The sequence below is a fragment of the Octopus bimaculoides genome, chromosome 2, assembly GCF_001194135.2.
Source record: "Octopus bimaculoides isolate UCB-OBI-ISO-001 chromosome 2, ASM119413v2, whole genome shotgun sequence".
In the NCBI taxonomy this organism is placed as follows: Eukaryota; Metazoa; Mollusca; class Cephalopoda; order Octopoda; family Octopodidae; genus Octopus; species Octopus bimaculoides.
In genome coordinates, this window is record NC_068982.1 from 179669250 (window position 1) to 179688351 (window position 19102).

At 33.9% G+C, this 19102-nt stretch overlaps 1 protein-coding gene across 27 annotated transcripts in view; it reads right to left on the reverse strand.

Moving 5' to 3' along the window:
- LOC106880780 (CUGBP Elav-like family member 1-A) overlaps positions 1–19102 on the reverse strand; it is a 231347-nt gene that overhangs the window by 74485 nt on the left and 137760 nt on the right. For 24 of the 27 annotated variants that reach the window (XM_014930890.2, XM_014930889.2, XM_052965773.1 and 21 more), the window contains one exon: positions 11971–17333. The exons of 2 other annotated variants lie outside the window; for them this stretch is intronic. The gene's annotated coding sequence lies outside the window, so the exon portion shown is untranslated. Of the gene's footprint in view, positions 1–3128; positions 3212–11970; positions 17334–19102 lie in introns of those variants that run through there. One more of the 27 variants, XR_001410781.2, reaches the window with a different exon arrangement.

Genomic DNA, 19102 nt, shown 5'->3' on the forward strand with positions numbered 1-19102 from the left:
CATTTGACTGCGACCATGCTGGAGCACCACCTTATGGGGTTTTAGTCGAAGAAATCGACCCCAGGGCTTATTCTGTGTACACCTAGTACTTATTTTATCGATATCTTTAGCCGAACCGCTAAGTTACGGATATATAAACACACCAACATCGGTTATTAGGCAGTGGTCGGCGAGAAGCAAGGATACAAAGACACACGCATATATATATATATATATATATATATATATACGACGGGCTTCTTTCAGTTTCCGTCTACCAAATTCACTCACAAGGCTCTATATATATATATATATATATATATATATAATATGAAGATGGAAGCATATCATCGTACACATAACGTCCTGGAAATATCCGTACACCCATATGATAAAAGTAACAAATAATATATACAGAAACTCGTTGCTAAAAATCTGCTGTTGTGAAAAGCAAAACAACTCTTTGAGCCCAAAAGAACAAACAGAGTTCAAAGTAAACCATTTTCCTAAGAACTAAGTAAGACAAAACAAGAAACGAGTGAGTCGCTAAGAGGAAAAGACGTGAAAAATTCTATGGAGGAGAATATGTTGTCTGATAAATTCCTCGCGCGTAATTACATCAGTAAATTCATAGCTATGGCAAATACATTGCCATGCCTTTTGTCAGCGGAGTAAATAAATCACTTAATCGTTGTTCAAAGCTTCTATTCGCACAGGAAAGGTCGTATTTTTTTTTTTTTTTTTTTTTAGGAATTAAATAGACGTTCAAAGACTAAGGATAAAATATCAATATCAAATTTACTCGTCATATACGTAGAAAAGGAAAACAAATCAGTTACTTTTAAACATAAAATCACAATTTTTAAAATCCACTTAAGCGATAACACTATTATAAACTGAATGAAGAAAAAGAAACTCTAAAATTATGAACAATTTCTCGTAAATAATCCAGGATTTTACAATTTTTATATTCATTAAAGACACTTTTATATATTCATTTGGGTGGTAGATGTAGAGTTTCCACACCGATAATATACATGGCATACTGTTCGACCATTGCTTTGTTGCTTGATTGATCCTTTTTCAAGATATCTAGAGTTCTAGATCATATAGAGGAAATATTTTGTTTTTGAATTTCTTTAAAATTGATAATATGTGACCTACTTACTCTACAAATAAAATATTTAATGTTTAACGAGCGATGTATATTTTATTCTGCAGATAAAAATTTTTATGACAAATTAAGCGACGAATAATTGACCTGGAGATGAATTTATCGGTCATATATTGACTTGCAATGTAATTAGCTTGCAACGAAATTACCAGATGTTGAAAATACAAATGATGTATTTTATGCAAATACAAATGATGTATTTAACGTTATCTAATTACTCATAATAAATTTAGAGCAAACTGGAGTTTGGGCAGCAAGAAAATGTAAGAGCAAAATTTAGATCATTGTCGGAAAGAGATAACACTCTAAACCAACAAGAAATGACAGAATACGAAGGAAAATATCCAGAAGGTAAAATTTCCAAACTTGTAGTTACAATGTCTAATAGACACCTAAGTATCAATCAGTATCCTATATTCAACAAGTACTTCTTAAATATTTAAGTACATTAAAATATTTAACAAAGACTTCCAGTATATTTAAGAGGTACCTCACAGATACTTCTAAAATACCTAACAAGTGCTTTAAAAATATTTAATAGTTACCCCTAGAATATCTAATAGGTGCCTCTAAAATATGTAACAAGTATCTATATCTAGCAGGTCCCTCTAAAATATCTGATAAATGCCATTATCTAATAGATACTCCTAAAATATCTAGCAGGTCTCTCTAAAATATTTAACAGGTATTTCTAAAATATCTAAAAGATGCTTCTAAAATATCTAACAAGTACCTAAGTACTAGTGTGGAGGCGCGTAGCTTAGTGGTTAGGGTGTCAGCATCATGATCGTAAGATTGTGGTTTCGATTCCTGGACCGGGCGACGCGTTGTGTTCTTGAGCAAAACACTTCATTTCACGTTGCTCCAGTCCACTCAGCTGGCAAAAATGAGTAACGCTGCGATGGACTGGCGACCCGTCCAGCTGGGGAACACATACGCCATTGAAACCGGGAAACCGGGCCCATGACCCTGCCTGGGCTTTAAAAAGGGCGCATTTATTTTTATTACCTAAGTACTTATAACTCACAATTACCTTTCAAATATCTGGTCTTAATCCTAACCTTTACAACATCGAACAGGTCCTTCTAAAATACCAAGCAGGTTCTCCCAAAATATTTCAGAGATATATTCAATTTGCAGAAAGAAATGAATACACTAATGAATAACAAATGAATACACTAATGAGGAAATAATCCTCTTGATTTCCTTAAACTAAAAATAAAATCATCAACACCTGATCGAGAGCTCGGTAGCTCAGTACTGATAACATTAACTTCGAGGGATCCATCAATAACGTTGGTATTCAGGGAATTTTTTGCTTTAGGCATCTTGGAATACTGCTTGTAACTCTGATTACTTAGTACTTCAAAGCCTAACTACTAACTGGAGAGAATATCAATAAGCATTCGCTAAAAGACGACTTTAATTATTTGGAACCCTTCTACATATTACATGTCTACTCTTTGGAAAGACAACGGGGACTATTTGCTACAATATAAAAGTTGAATATTCTAGATTGTGTATCGAACTTTAGCATGTAAGACAAGAAAATAAGAAGAATGGTAGGTACTGTCGGATCACAACATACCCTTAATTAGACTGGTGTATCAAAAACACATATAGAAACATTTAGCATTAAAAAAAAATCGTCTAAGGAGGCTCCATCCTTTAGTAACTTTTTTTATATGATGTTTACAATCAGCATGCTAAGAAAAATTGGTTTGGAAAACTAAACAAAAAGAATGCATTCATTTGTTAGGCAGAAGAAAAAGTAAAATAATTACGCTAAACACAAACTTAGGTAGGAATTAAGCGAAACAGAATATACATAAATGGAAAAGTTTGCAAAGAAATATTACAGATGCATTATGGTAATAACAAGGTGTTCCGCAAATAAGTTATAATGTTCTCAATTAGATTAGCGAAAATAGATAGGAAAATAAGGAAAACCAGGACTGCATTAGAATACACTAACCCGCACGATTATATGCACCACGAATATAGGGAAGTCGCAGTCTTCTGGAACTGGAAAATTGTCAGGAAATATCCACTGTAAGACTACAAAAATATTTAATATATAAAACTAATAGAAATAGGTATAAAACATGAACAAAACATCTGTTTTCTTTAGCAGTTGGCTAACAGTTAACTGTTAGTTGGGCGGAGAAATGTTAACAGGATGTATTGAAATACTAAAAACTAAATTTAGAATGGGATGAAAATATGAAATGTTAAGACAGTAAAAAGAAAAGCCACAACCAATTCTGAATATGACTGAACAAACTCGAATTGAATATTTTAAAAATGAAAGTACTGGCTGAGAAATGCTTTACGTAAATCGGAGTCACATTATAGACGCGAGACCAAAGCCTTCCCATAAGAAATCCCCAAACATACAATAAAGCTGAATACAGAAAGCAACTGAAAATTAAGTGAGGGCTGAGAAGAAATAATTAACGTTTTGTCGGTGACTTAGCAGTCTTCGAGTGAAGTGTGTAAAAAGATGGAGCACAGTTGGAGCTTTCATACACTGGAAATTACGTCAGTATCATGAAATACGTAGGTAAACATCATGCATTACAAAAGTTCTCAAAGAATGACGAAGTGATCATCCTCTGAAATGACATACTAATTAACCCTTTTGAGACGCTCGGTGTTTTGGTATGCGCAACCAAAAAGTTTTTTTTGCTGTTGAGATTGAAATTGATGGGTGCATGTAGAAAGCAAAGGATAAAGTGCCTTACTTTATTAGTATGCAAAACTATATATGTCATATAGTTTTATATTATATCTCTTGAAAGACGATCCCTAATAGGTTATTACACTTCAAAAGGTTTGTTTCATCGGGCCGATGAATTAGCCTCAAATTCCTTGGGCCGATCAATCGGCTTGGGTGTCGCAAGAGGGTCAATGCAGACTGGGGGATAAAGGCTAGTCAACCAAACATTGTAGTCTACCAAAAACCCATGTCCTCTAATCTATGCATCAGTCCCAATATGTCTAAAAGTAATGGTGAAACGATCTCGATATAGAGGTAGAAATATCCAAAATGTCGAACTCGAAAATAAAAAGTTCCAATACTTATAAGTGTCTTGAAAATTATGAAAAGACATACAGGCAAATATGCAGCCAAACATCAAGAACGTTCACAAACACTGGAACTAACATAGACTGATACTGCTGCACACAAAACTTTTCAAACACCCAACACTTATCCTCGAGACACAGAGTTACGCTCAGTTATAAAGTGAAAGTAGACAATAAAAATAGAACTACTTACATATGTGGGTAACATCGTATACAGCTGTCTACTACTATGTGTATATATGTGCACATACTATTATATACAGCTATCTACAGTATATGTGTATATACCTTTGTATGTAACTGTCTACAATGTTTATGCATGAGTGTATATATATATATGTGTGTGTGTGTGTGTGCGTGTATGTATGTATGTATGTATGCATGTACGTATGTATGTGTGCACACCACAGTATGCAGTTGTCTACCAAATATATGTATATTTGTGTTTATACAATTGTATACAACAGTCTACTATATACGAGTTCGTGTGTGTATATTAGTGTCTACAGCTGTCTACCATATGTGTGTGTGCGTTTAAGGCGGCGAACTGGTAAAATGCTTAGAGGCATTTCGTCCACTGTTACGTTCTGAGTTCAAATTCTGCCGAGGTCGACTTTGTCTTTCATTCTTTTCAGGGCGATAAAATAAATACCAGTTGAACAGTGGGGTCGATGTAATCGACTTAACCGTCCACCAAAATTTCTGGCCTCGTGCCAAAATTTGAAACCAGAAATATATGTGTGCGTGTGTGTGTGTGTATATGTGCGCGCGCATATGTATTAGTGTGCGTGTATGCGCGCGCATATGTATTTGTGTGTGAGTCTCTGTGTGTGTGAACAACAAAACAGTTAAATGATTTACAACAAAAAATACGAAACAACAGTGAAATGGTCTTTTTCCATTGACAGAAAGGTGTAGACAGACTTTATTGACAGAATATTCACAAAATAAATAAACACATTTAATAACAGGAAACGTGATATAATGTTAAATTACAGAACATATTTAATAACGCATGATATTCTATGGTTAATAGCCAAACATAAATAACAGAACATACAAACAACGTGTAATTGTGGAGCACGGTTCATAGCAGGAAACGTTTGGTGTATAATAACAGAATACATTCAACGGCGAAACACTTTTAATAGCACACCATCTAATGACGAAATGCTGATTTTATTAAATAACGGAACGAATTCAATAGTAGAATTGAAGGATTAAATATCCTTAGTGTTTGAACAGATCTCAATTCAATATTCAATGAAATTAATCAAATAATTGGAAATGAATTAAATAATTAAATAATGTTTCTCTATAATGTAATCGGTCAAATATTGGAATATGGTTAATAGTGTAACGTATTAGAGAAGAAAATATGGAGACAATTTAGAAATGATCAACAAATATTGTGGAAATGTTCAAAGAATCACAGAAGTCCATGAAACCAGAGTGTGGCGCATCCTCTTCTACAATCCTAAAGACTTCTGCTTGCAAAACGGTCAGGTACATGACTACATGACAATCACGTCAATATTAGTTTTGGTAATTGTCATTCCTGTTTAATTAGATCACTCTAAACAAGTAGAAATATATTTTAACTTTCTAGCAAGTTGCTTAATTAACCCTAAATCTAGGAATCACTCTGGTCAACCCTTTGCTTGTCCTTTCTATCAAATGTGGCACACACAACATATTTCCCTGGCGTCTACGCATCATGCATGATACACGTTCCTACTGTTTCTTTCAACCATCAGACAAACTTGAAATTTATGAAAGGAAAGCTCTATATTATTCAAAATGTATGAAACAAAGTCTAAAAGTCGGAAAAGAAGCATGGACGTTTAGGACAAACGTATAAAAATGTTTCGGATACACAGAGTGAATGACAAACAACAATTGGAATTTCAGATTTCCTGTTTGTTGGTCATTCTTCTCCAAGAAGACTTTAACTCGAAATAAGGTGGTCTCTACCACTGTCTCTTGACTTTAATTTGATGTTTCATAACTTCTATCAACTTCCACTAAACTTTTGAAGGACTTGCGACCAGGCATCTAACAATCGTGATATTTTGAAGATGACCTTTTTCTTGGAGATGAATTTTGTTCTATTTAATACATTTAAGCTATGTATGTGTAAGAATCATAGACAAAAAAAAAGCATGGGCACAACAAAAATTAAAGACCCTCTAATTCTAGGTTCATTTCACTATTTTATCACAAATAACTAAGTTCAAGAAATATCAAACTGGGTGATGTGATATTTGAACATGCTGTGAAGACATGCCAGCGATATTAAATTTAAACGGATTGCCAGTTTAGCCGCATTGCAAGTCAACCTAGAAAGTCTTGTTAACTCTGATAACTCTTTTTTTTATGTTTTAAAGCTACAAGTTTCTCTAGGGAGCTAGGTGAGTCGAACGGAGATAATGGATTAAATCAGTCCTTGAAAGATAAAAAGTAACGTTCTTCTCGCTGAGATTTGAACTTACAACATGAAGGTCCATAACTAAATCCACAATGTATTCTATCCGACGTTCCAACGGCTCACCAAGTACAACACTCTCCTCAGAGTACCTATCAAAATTAGCTTTCCTCTTGAATATTTCTAATAGTGAGGATTCTATTAATTGCAGAGAGAGAGGAGGGGCCAGTTTGAGTGAGAGTGAGAGAGGAGCAATAAAGTTACTACTTGAACAAGCTAAGATCAAATAATACTGAAAAATTCATTTAGAAACAATCTTTAGGGAAGCTCTGATCATATTCTTAGTTAGGTCACACCCTCTTTCTGGAACTAAAGCATACAAGAATAAATCCCACATTATAGGCGAAACTTTAACTTATATACAAACATATACTCTATACTCATAGCTAGATGTTTCCTTCTTCCCTCGATTACTAAAAGTATATCAGCTGATACAAGAATGAATTGAATTAATCCCTCATTGATTGTCCTTTATTTACATAACAGTTTAATAGTTATCACCTAAGGCTTGCTTCCATTGCAATATTCTCAATAATTCTGCACTTGTGTAATGAATAAAACTAAGTGTAGACTCCCTGGCAGTGACAATTCAAAAATCATTCTGCCAGCTGACCACCCATTAAACACATTAAAGTAGTCATTTACATTTTTTTTTACTTCAAAAAAAAAAACTAGGTACTAGTAATTATTCCGCTATATCTGTATATCCTCTAACTTAGGATTTCTTATATAGCAATGTATAAAATTGAGTATTTCTTCTTTTTTCTAAAGACTGTCATTTGTCATGGAAGCACCGCTAATTGGGGAATCATAGAATAGTAGACAATTTGTAAAGATCAATCAATATAAAGTAATTTCTTATCTTAGATATGTTATGAAACTGTCTAATCCATTTATTTAGCATGTGAATTTGCCCCAGTCGTCCCCTGCGACGATTTGAGACGGTTTTCCGCCAGAATCAAAGAATGCAATCATCTGGAATATTAAAATAACTATTAGATATATTTAATTACAGAGTGCATTCAGAAAATCGGATTGTTCTGACAAAAAGAATCCCTATCAAAGTATTTAAATACAAGTATGAAAGAAACCAATTATTTACTGGTTCACATGTTTGTCTGCTCGAGAGTCAGGTTTGGCAATGTTTCCAATTGCTAGTGAGACTACATTCATAAGTAATTCCATGTGCATCTTGTAAAAATTACATTTCAAACACGTAAAGAAGATATTGTGCTTATTTAGAGTTTATAACGCATCGCTCAACAGAACAACTCCCAGCTAATCTTATAACACAAAAACAAGTCAAAGGCAGGTATTGTTTATAAGAATCTATATGGAATAATCCATTCCAAATGAGATTAAATCAAAAAATATGAATATATCAGACTTATTGTGATTGTAAAAGATTTTTAGTCTAAAATGGTAAAATTTAGCCAGTTATAGACGCAAACACTAAATTCTGATATAGCTCGCAATAAATGAAACCGTTAGATAATTCTACTGCTTATTGTCTAGTGATAATTGCAATTACTGATTATTGTACCATATATATTAGTAAAATGGTAGCAGTTCTGGAAGCTGAGATGTACAACTTAAACTGCATTTGGATCTCCCAGCGTTGTGTTCTTGTTAAGAGTCCATATCTTGTGCTTTCTTCTTCTAGACCCTCATCTGACGTTTCTCTTTAGTGTATCATACTGCTGTGTAACAAAGAAAAATGCACCATATTTGATCCTCTTACCACTCTACTTACTCCCATCATGCTGCTTGTGTAACAAGTGCTTGCATCAGATGTCTGTATACAAGGCACTGTTAATCACGACCACTCACAATGCACTGCAAGCCATGACTCACTTTTACTATCAGCCACCTGTATTATTCACCATCTTACCACTCTGCTATCACTCTGTCTCTTCCATTACTTCCTCTACTAGACTCTTTTTCTTACATCATACTCCCTTTGCGCTCAAGCTCGCGCCTTGGTACTTCGGTATGACAACACTCGCTTCTATTCCCCTTCTTTGTCATGTTGCATCTGAATAGAGAGATCACATAGAGTAGTGATACCTAAGACTTGACAAGGTATAAGGCAATCACATTAGTGATAGTACCATGACTATATATATACACCTGGTACACGCTGCATAGTAGATGAATGGACGACGTCAACGTAGGATCGAGAGGACCCTTTTATTTCAAATTTAATTATCTCATTAATAATAACGGCTTCAAATTTTGCTACAAGGGCAGCAATTTTGGGGAAGGGGATGAGTTGATTACATTAACCCTAGTGTTCAAATGGTACTTATTTTAACAACCCCGAAAGGATGAAAGGCAAAGTCGACCTGAGCAGAATTTGAACTCAGAACAGAGCAATGGGCGAAATACTGCTAAGCATTTTGTCCAGCGTGCTAACAATTCTACCAGCTCGCCGCCTTAATAATAATAATAATAATAATTCCCAATGCCCCAGTTTCTAAAAAAAAAAGAAAAAACTATCAGGTGATTAGTTTCAAGTTCAAAGATAACTTCTGGATTAACATGTCCTATTTAAGAAATAAAAATTTCTTTAGTAAATTTGCTTTTGATTAAAATCTATTTTAAAATGATAATAATAAATAAATAGGGGGATAATGTAAGGGCAAGCAATGTAAAAGGAAACTAAATTTGTAAGGCAGCGAATACCAATCTTCCACATTTGTCAGAAACTAGTCTCACAACACTGCATTTTTATTTTTTGGTTTTTAACTTAATAAACTATGCCTAAGGGGGAGAAAATGAACTCCATATTTACGTGGAAAAACAAAAATACAATATAACGAGCAGTATTTAATCACAAGGTCACATTATAACTTTTAACTACTCGAATACTTAGTATAAGATAACACTGCAGCAGTTAATATCTTTCCTAATTTGATAGATCACTCACCAGTCCTTAGAAGTATCAATTTTCCACATTAAGGGTAGATCAATTAGTAACAGTTGTTTATAAATCAAACGAAAATTGATTGGGCTATAATTACACCAATATTGTAGATTAAGTTAAAATTTCACCAGCTATGTAGCAGAAATTTAATATCCTACATATTCCAGTTCTTAAATAGAATAGCAATATTATCAAATCCATGAGCTTTGTAAATTACAATCCAGACAATTTATTTTTGGTTTATTGGCTTTGTACAAAGGAGAGCAAAAATGGGCACTCACCTAAATAATACGAAAATCTCATTGAAGATTTAGTGACAGGTTGCACCAGCAGTCTGTATGGTGACTACCATGTACATAACCTAAGCATGTAGCAACAACCAGACCTATGTCCTAGACACGTAACCATAAGTGTATAAAGCTAGACATGTAGCCATGGTCAGGTACATACCCGAGGCATGTTGTATGAGTCATACATACAAAATATGATTTAGGTATGTAGCAATGGTCATACTAACTAGATATGAAGCAGCAGACATGACCAAGACATGTAACAAGTCATACAATCAACCTATGTGTGTAGCAATGGCTGGGCATACAACCTAGGCATATAACAACGATCGGTATTAAGACATGTAGCAAGTCAGGCATACAATTTAGACATGTGGTGACAACAATGCATACAACCTTGACATGTAGAAATAGTAAGGCATAATGCCTAAGCATCTAGCGATGATCAATTATAACATGTAGGAATGACATGGAAATGTAATAATGATCACACATTTTGACCTTGATTAGATTAGCTAATAAACAGAAATTTGTTTGGAAAGTACTAAAATCGAATGAGGTGAAACAGTTGTAAATGATAAACCAACAAACACAAGAAAAAAATGGTTGCTCATTTTCGACCAAATTATTTTGTCTTAAGTCTTTCATGGTTTTTTTTTTTTGTCATTGTTTCATAGGTGGTGGAATACATATTCAAAAAACAAGTGTTGGTTAGCAATAGATGATGGTTGGAGTGATTTAACATGAAGCTACTTCTAGTTACTGAGGTGAGGAGAGATTGTAAGAATATAGGTGAGCAAGTTTATATTATTAACCAATAACATCCAATGGTGACATTGTGTTGTTTTATTTATAGGGAAGTTAGATTAGTAGCCAATTAATTTTCCAAGTGGATAATGCATACTAGTGTTATCAGCATTGCGATATACAGGGAAAGAATGAAAAACAAAACTGTATGTCTGATAAATAGATCTGTTCATTACATTTAACCCTTTTGACACCAACTTGCCTGAGGCTGCCCATACATCTAAGTATGCTAATTTAAGTTCAAAACACTAGCTTAATGACAAAGTTATTTTACAAAATTCTTCCTTATTTTCTTACAAAATAGGTAGTGTATTTCAGCAGAAATATTGATAACAAAAGGATTAAGAGCATGATGTTAGGTGTAATAGCCCGTCGCCCTAGAGGATTTTAAACTGGGCATCAATCACAGCAATGATGTGAGGGGAGCCTACAAATACCATTGTCTGTCCTATAGATTAAAAAATTCAATAAAACACAAAATTATAACTCTCACCACCAGCTATATATATAGCGGATTAGGCCATCAATATTAATTTTATACCCGTTTTTCTATAATGGTGTGCATTGTCACAGTCTGAATCAAGTCTTACTTGGAACTACTGTACTCTTAGACATTAATTTATGATGCAACTTTCAGAGTCTACATATAATTCATTCATTCTATTTTTGGCAGAGTTTCAAGAGTTGAATGTTTTTCTATCAGAAAATGCTTGTTGGGTAAATTTCATTGAACTAGTGGCACCCAAGAGGATTAAAGAGCCCAGTCCACCTAACACCAGTTCTTTGGTAGGAGGGTAGGTTCTGTTTTTAGCATGAATGCCTTGTCTAATTACTTATTATTTTTATAGGTAGTACTGAGTGTAGTATTGAAATATTTGATTAAACAAATGTTATAGCAATCGTCTGTGCAATTATATGTGTTACTATTGGTGATGTGTTTTGTGCAGAGGCATGACTACTTTTACAACTACATGCAAGAAAATATATAAGCATCACAATGTTGTTATGGTCCAATACTGGCAAAACAGGCTGTAGTCGAAAGATATATTTTCTTAATTTCTAATAAGTGAATAATAAACACTTTGAAATAGTTTGGTTGCAGTACTAGGATCTATAACAATAGGCAAACACGTTAAATGATATTTCAGAAGGCAGTAGCAAAGTTTCTACTGTCTTTTTTCTTCTTTCATTTCCAAGAGAAAAACAACAACAAAGACAAAAATAAGATGGGTGAATGGTTTTTATTGAATTCTTCCAGAGATTGCGTGCACCGCCACATCACACACACACTCACTCACAATGCAGCTATTTAACTAAACTAGTGAAAGAGACCCAACTTAATACAATAGTGTCATCTTCAGTTTTTATCTGTCTGTCTGTCAGTTCTGGATCTGGCTCAAGAGAAAGGGTGGACTTAGTGGGAGGGAAATTAACAAGAGTAATGAAATAAAACCATTCATTTTGAAACTGCTTAATAAATGGTAAAACTCTTTAAAGTAACAACAGCTCCCTGATAAAGAGATATCAATTGGCACAGCCGAATCAAAATCAATTTTCAGTAACCTCATTTGGTTACCGAATTCTTTGAAGGGCCTTTATTCTTAAGTGGATGAACAAATTTTCACGATGAAAGATTAGCTAAGTTCATGAAAAGAACTGAACTCAAAGAAAAACCAGGGAGAATGATTATCTGGTCCACAGGTAATCTTACGGAGCAGCAGCATCACAGTTTAAAATATAGCCGCTTTGGCACTTTATATACAGTTTGGATATATCTACAAGAATATTCTGTCTTCAAAGATTTAAAATAGAATAAATGATGAAATTTGCAAATGAAACACCACTTCTCAATGAATTTGAAAAACATAAAAACAAACAAAAAACTAACAAGATGGAATATATATATATGACTTCAAACTATAGGTTGGATCTGTGCCAACTCTTAACTCCATATAGAATTCTATACACAACTGAGACATGGTAAAGATCCAGCTGACAGTAGCAAAGTTCATACAGAAGTATAAGAAAGAAAAATGCAGGGATCTTAAATTTCATGAAAACCAAGTGAACACCTTTGATAAGTAAGTAGCATTAACATCTTATTACATGTTGCATTAATACTCAGCATAGATGATCAAGTCAAAGGTGTGATAGTCCTAGTAGCAGTGAAGATGGCCATTCAAACAAACAGTATTGACAAGCTCACAAATTCAAAGAATTTATCCTCTGATTATCCCGTGTGTGGTGGTAACACACCAACTGATGTGTTGCCACACACAGCTATTAAAGAGAGAAATAACGGAGAAAGGAGACTGTAAGACATAGAATAACTTGAGGTAGTGGAAAACTGAAATGATTGTCCAAAGAAACAGCAGCCACTTTTCTAGGCAACAATTACAAAACTTATAAAGCAATTCCAGAGCTCAGTTGAAAGCATGTTTATTATTAACAGAATCCGGTTTGGGCTGGACTAAGGAAGGACAAGAGGACAATTGACAGGAAAATATAATTATAGGAAACTTAAAGGAATGTCATGGTGAAAATTACAGACAGGTAAGAGCCTGGCAATGAATTTACTCAATGACAAACCAATCTAGACAGACACCAGGCTCACAGTTCCAAGAAACGGACAGGCAACAAAAAGGAGATGACACCAAGTGAAGACATATGAGAAGTGGTAACAAATAACACATAAGAAGTTACAAAACAACAAGTAAATTGGGAGAAAATACATCCTAAAATGTGAAAAAAACCAACTGATATATGACAGAGGCTTTATCTACAGTGTTCAAAACCAGACTTGATGTTTTTTTTTTTTAAATAACAACACAGAGTGCATTCAAGGTAACAGACACATGTTAGTGATGGTCCAGAGAATGTTTACTTTATCAGGAACTAATTTCAATATGGCGAAATTTCTACACAGTCAAACGGGATTCAAAATTTATTCTAGAAATGGTTGATAGAACTAAATAATCAGCACACACAAGCTTGGGTAAGAATACTTATATATATATATATATATATATATATATATATATATATATATATATAAATATATAACTGGTTGTCTCTTAAAAGGGGGCTCTTGATATAACAATAAAGAAAAGACTAATAAAAGTGAGAAGTAAAACCAGTGATGAACAGGTTGCAAACAATGTAAGTTGTCAAAAAAACCAAATAAAATACAAAAATCATTGCTGTGATTCCAGACTAATGGGATATAAGTGAAATGGGGAGTGTGAAAATGAATAGGGTACGCCGTCAATAAACCACTTGCCTATTATCAAGAGGTCCCAAGTTCTCTCCTACTTCTCTCCCATATACACACACATACATACGGTACAAAGATTACCACAAGCCCCAGAGACTGCCAGCATTTTAACCCCTATACTTTACTTTGTTTAGGTGAATGTCACTGCAGGCAGAAATATCAAAACTTTGGTGACAATTCCAGAAATGCTGCAAGGTAACTGGATGCTCAGTTGTTTTATTTTTAATCTTTTTTTTTTTTACTTTTTTTCTGGTGCAAGTCCAGTCATTGACAGACTTGATTCAATATCGAAACATCCTGGGTTATTTAAATAAAGCACAATAGTGGAGGTAGAGTTGCCATTGTACAGTAGGTAATAAAGTCAATACTATACTATATAGATATGTATACTAATTATTGATAACGCAAGATAAAATGTCTGGAGAACTAATTTATTTGTTTCAACATACAAATAATAATGGTAGTGGTGGTAGTTGTAGTAATAATAATAATAATGATAATAATAATGGTAATAATAATAATGATAATAATAATAATAATAAAAACATCCATGGTTATATGCTTACCAGAAGTATACATATCAAAACAAATTCAGCATCATTCATTCCATGGATTGGTGAACTATTAATGTGCAATGATAAGGGAGGGGAGGGAAAATCTTTGGCTATAAGCTAACAGCATTGAACAGGAATATTTATGTATGATGAGCCTTAAACCAGTAACCTACAAGACATCATTAGTATATTTAACACTTAGGTGGTGGCTACCACATGATAGAAGTTTAACAGTTTAAAGATTGAGAAAATGGAAAGAAATCTTAGTTGGGAGAGGGTGTCACAGTTTCCTAGTATTTTTCAAACAGCTGTCATGAAGGAGAAGTGAAAACCCTCATTCTTAATGTCATGTTACTTTATTCTTAAAAAATATTCCAAGATATGGCTGTAAAAACTAAAATGAAAACATCTTTAATGAAGACCAGAGTTTGCCCTCTCAATTTACTGGCCACAAAAATATGGGTTAGCTACTTTGCCAACAGAAGGAGGGGAAAGGACAGAGAGGGGCAGTGGAAGGGGGAAAAGGAAGAGGAGGAGCATAGGAGAACAGGTTGTTATACTAGCTAATATTAAAATAAATTTAACAAAAATATCACTCTTAATGTGTTGCCTATTCCTAGCAATGCAACATTAACCACTGAACAGCATTGAAATTAGAGGTGCAGCCAGGTAGTGCCCACATAAGGAGGAGCCAGTAAATTTCTTTAGACTACTCCCACTCAGTAGATTTAGAGCTCCTAAACAGGTTAATATTGCCATCTAAAGTAATTTCTGAAATTTTGCAACAAACTTTTTCAACATAAACATCATAGAAATGGTTTTTAACTTCATTTTTAATAACTTTTCAAATGTAACATATTGTCACATGACCTTTTATCAAGCTAGCCAAAGTGTGACCGACAGATGTGTGTGTACATCCTTATTTAGTGAGAAGACCAGTTCAAAATATCAAGTCACTAATTTAAAGCTCTGTGGAACTATCTGTTACTAGTATCGACACCAATAGCTGGATAAACTACATGCTATGGGCTTGATGGTAAACTATTCTCTTTTCCAAACACTGGAATGAAAATTGTTTTGTTAAATTGTGAAGACAGAGTCACAATTGCTGGTACAGACTGCAGTTCAACCACATCTCTGATCTGAAAACTGTGTGTGTGTGTGTGTGTGTATATATATATATATATATATATATATATATATACATGTATGTATGTATGAGTAAAGAGAAGAGAGTGAGAGTGAAGAGAGGTAAGGGAATGATGGTAGGAGTCACCACATTACTCCAGTATCATGTCAGGAGAGTTAAGAGAACATTTAATTCCAAACAAGGATGTACACAATAATCTGCCACATGTGAAATAGTGACCTCAGAAGTGAGTTACTGTACAATGAAAATAATCACAAAGTCCAACTAGCTGAAGGTTTCACACAAATTCAACAAACTATAAGGTGGAACAAAACTGTCTCCCAATAAACACTGCAAACAATTTATCACGGCACTAAAGGGAATCAAATAAGAACATAAAACAAACTACAAACACATCAAACCATTTTTTTTCCTTTTTTTTTCTTTTGTACACTACTTCAATACCACAAACAAAACTAGAAAGATTTTGGATTAAAGGTGCCAAATGTGTAAACTGTACGAAGATGCACCACTGGGGTATGGAGGGGTTATGTATAATTTCCTTTTGACTTTATTACACTTATTTTCTTTTTTTTTTTCTTTTTTCATGGAGGAGGAGATAAGTTTTTTTTTTCCCTTTCTTTCATAATAAAACACAGAGTCACACACACAGTGACAAATCAACAAAATTTTTCGTGTTTTAGTCTTTTGTTTTCATGGTGTTTTGTTCCTCTTCTTTACACATTATGCAAACCTCCTCAACAAAATACAGCCTCTTTCAGCCTTATATAATAACCAATACTGTCTCAGAATCTGTTTCATTTCATACCAGACCAAAGCTCAATTGCTCTTGCTTCTTTCTTTGTTATAAAGGAGAGGGTATGGCAATGACTGTTAGAATATGTACATGGCATATAGTAACATGCTCTTGGTAAAATTTTTTTTTTGGTCAACATTTTGGGGGAGTGGGTCATTTTTGTTGTATTTCTTTTATTTGCTTTATTTCCTTTTATATTTTCAAGTATATATTCTATAATTGATCTTGATTGGTGATCAGTAAAATTCCATAGTCCAATAACATATGTAACAAGAAACCCAAGTCAATAGAAACGGAGCACACACGAACATACTGATAACAATGCAACACTTCAGCAGCAGCAGCAGCAGCAGCAGCAGACAATTGGCTGTACAGTCCAGATGACAAAACCCATCAGCGATGCACTGATGGCGTTACCCCAGTGGCACGCCATTCACAAACTACGTAGAAAGTTTCTCTTTTTTTTTTTGATAATTTTTATCAATTTTTTTTTTTAAAGAATCTTAGAAATATCTGTGATATATATATTCACATACACATAGAACACACATATATGTGTATATATATATACATATACACCCACAGATACAAGCAAACACATATACACACATGCGGTACATATGCATGTGTGTATATGTGCTGATATATATATATATAGATAGATATTAACACACATTTATATATTCTTTTTTTTTTAAACTCAGCGAAGAACTTGAGATGCCGCTGACACTTAGGACATCAAACGTGACAGGCAGAGGAGACAACGAAGGACGTCACGTGAACATGGGAAGGACGTCACGCCACGTGCGATCTACAGAGAAGAGAAGCAAAGGGTCAAATTAAATGGTATTGCTAGTGCTCGAAAAAGGCAATCTGGCGCCTTGGCATATTTATATTTATCTCAAGCCTAATTTTCTTTTCTTTTTTTTTTTTAAATAAGAAAGAAAAAAAACTAAAAAAAATGTACACACATAAATATATAAAGAAATATATACATATGTATGTATCTATGTGTAAAACTGCTTCTACTGGATGAGTGGTGTTACCGTATGAAAGTATTAAGATATTTAGAGCTAATCCTACAATTAACACATTGACCATCTATCTATTCCAGGTGTTGATTAAAATTTTACATCCATAAAATAATGGAAAATTTTACATTAAACTGAAAATTATTTTAATGAATGTGGTTCTAGCAAGAATATTAAGATTTAATTTAAATTACTGAGATGACAGTCAATAATTGATATTAAAATCCACAGCAAAAACTAACTGTACATGTATGTCGAAGCTGAACCTTTCTTAAATCTCAAAAATCCATCCAGGGACATCCCTCATCCAGTTTGCTAATCCTATTATCATATAAGGCAGAGCAGAAACAAAATTCACATGCTATAGATATAGAGTAGACAGCTAAATGCAAACATTTGCTTAATATAACATTGTCCAATGTCAAAGCGATAACTAGAATTTCCAATGATAGCACATTTAGCCTGGGACGTCAGGAGTGTGTGTAAGCGCTATCTGTTCAGATATGACAGCTAGGTGCAGTTATTGATAATGCAAAGAATATTTTTGCTATAAATGTTAAGAAATGAGAAAAGGGGAAAGTCACTCTATAATGCAATGTGAATAAAGTTTCTGCTATTTAAAATAAAAAGAAATAAAAATATATACAAATTATACAAGTTAATGGGATAAAACTGAAAAAAAATTCTGAGTGTTCTGCATTTGCTAAAGGCAAGCAACATAAGTTGGTAAAGTGCTGTAATCTAAGAAATAGAATAGATGGAGTGAAGATTACCAATAAAGTCAACCATATTGTTGTTGTTGTTGCTGACCCAACCCACTTGACAACAGAAGAAAAATATGTAAACCAAGGATGTAATCCAAGCAAGATTTAAAGTCCCTCGTTCAGTAAATAAGCCATAAAATAGTTAATGTTCGAACATATAAAGCTAACAGTGATAAATGGTGATAGCAGTAGTAATGGTAGTGTAAGTGGTAGTCTGCTGCCATTATAAATAGCAAGAAGCAGAGTTAACATCGAAATGTAGCAAATCAGCAAAGTGGGTGTCAAGTATTGTGTGTTTGTGTGTGTGTGTGTGTGTGTGTGTGTGTGTGTTTGTGTGTGTGTGTGTGTATGTGTATAGTTAATCACTGTTACCTTTATATTAGTACAAGCATGCAAGTGGTGCAGGAACTAACAAGCTAACAACGAGCAGAGCACAAGTAAATCATTACCTGCACACAATATAGAAATAAAAGAAAAAAATATGGACTGAAATCAATACACATCCATCACCTAAAAATAGGGGCTAGATTTTATGGTGTAAGAAAAATAAAAGATGTATTACCCAGAGAGGAAGGGAGGACACTGAGTACCTTTTGCAAAATAAATTGCTTAGTAAAAGTGGACCTCTAGTGGACAACTTGAGATATTTCAACTATATCCATACAGTTGTCACCATCATTTCAGCTGCTCTCTTATATGGGGCTCTATGTTGCACATAATCACATACTGTGCATGTGCATTCAGGCATTTGTGTACGTGTGTTGCCAAATACTTAGGAGTGGCTG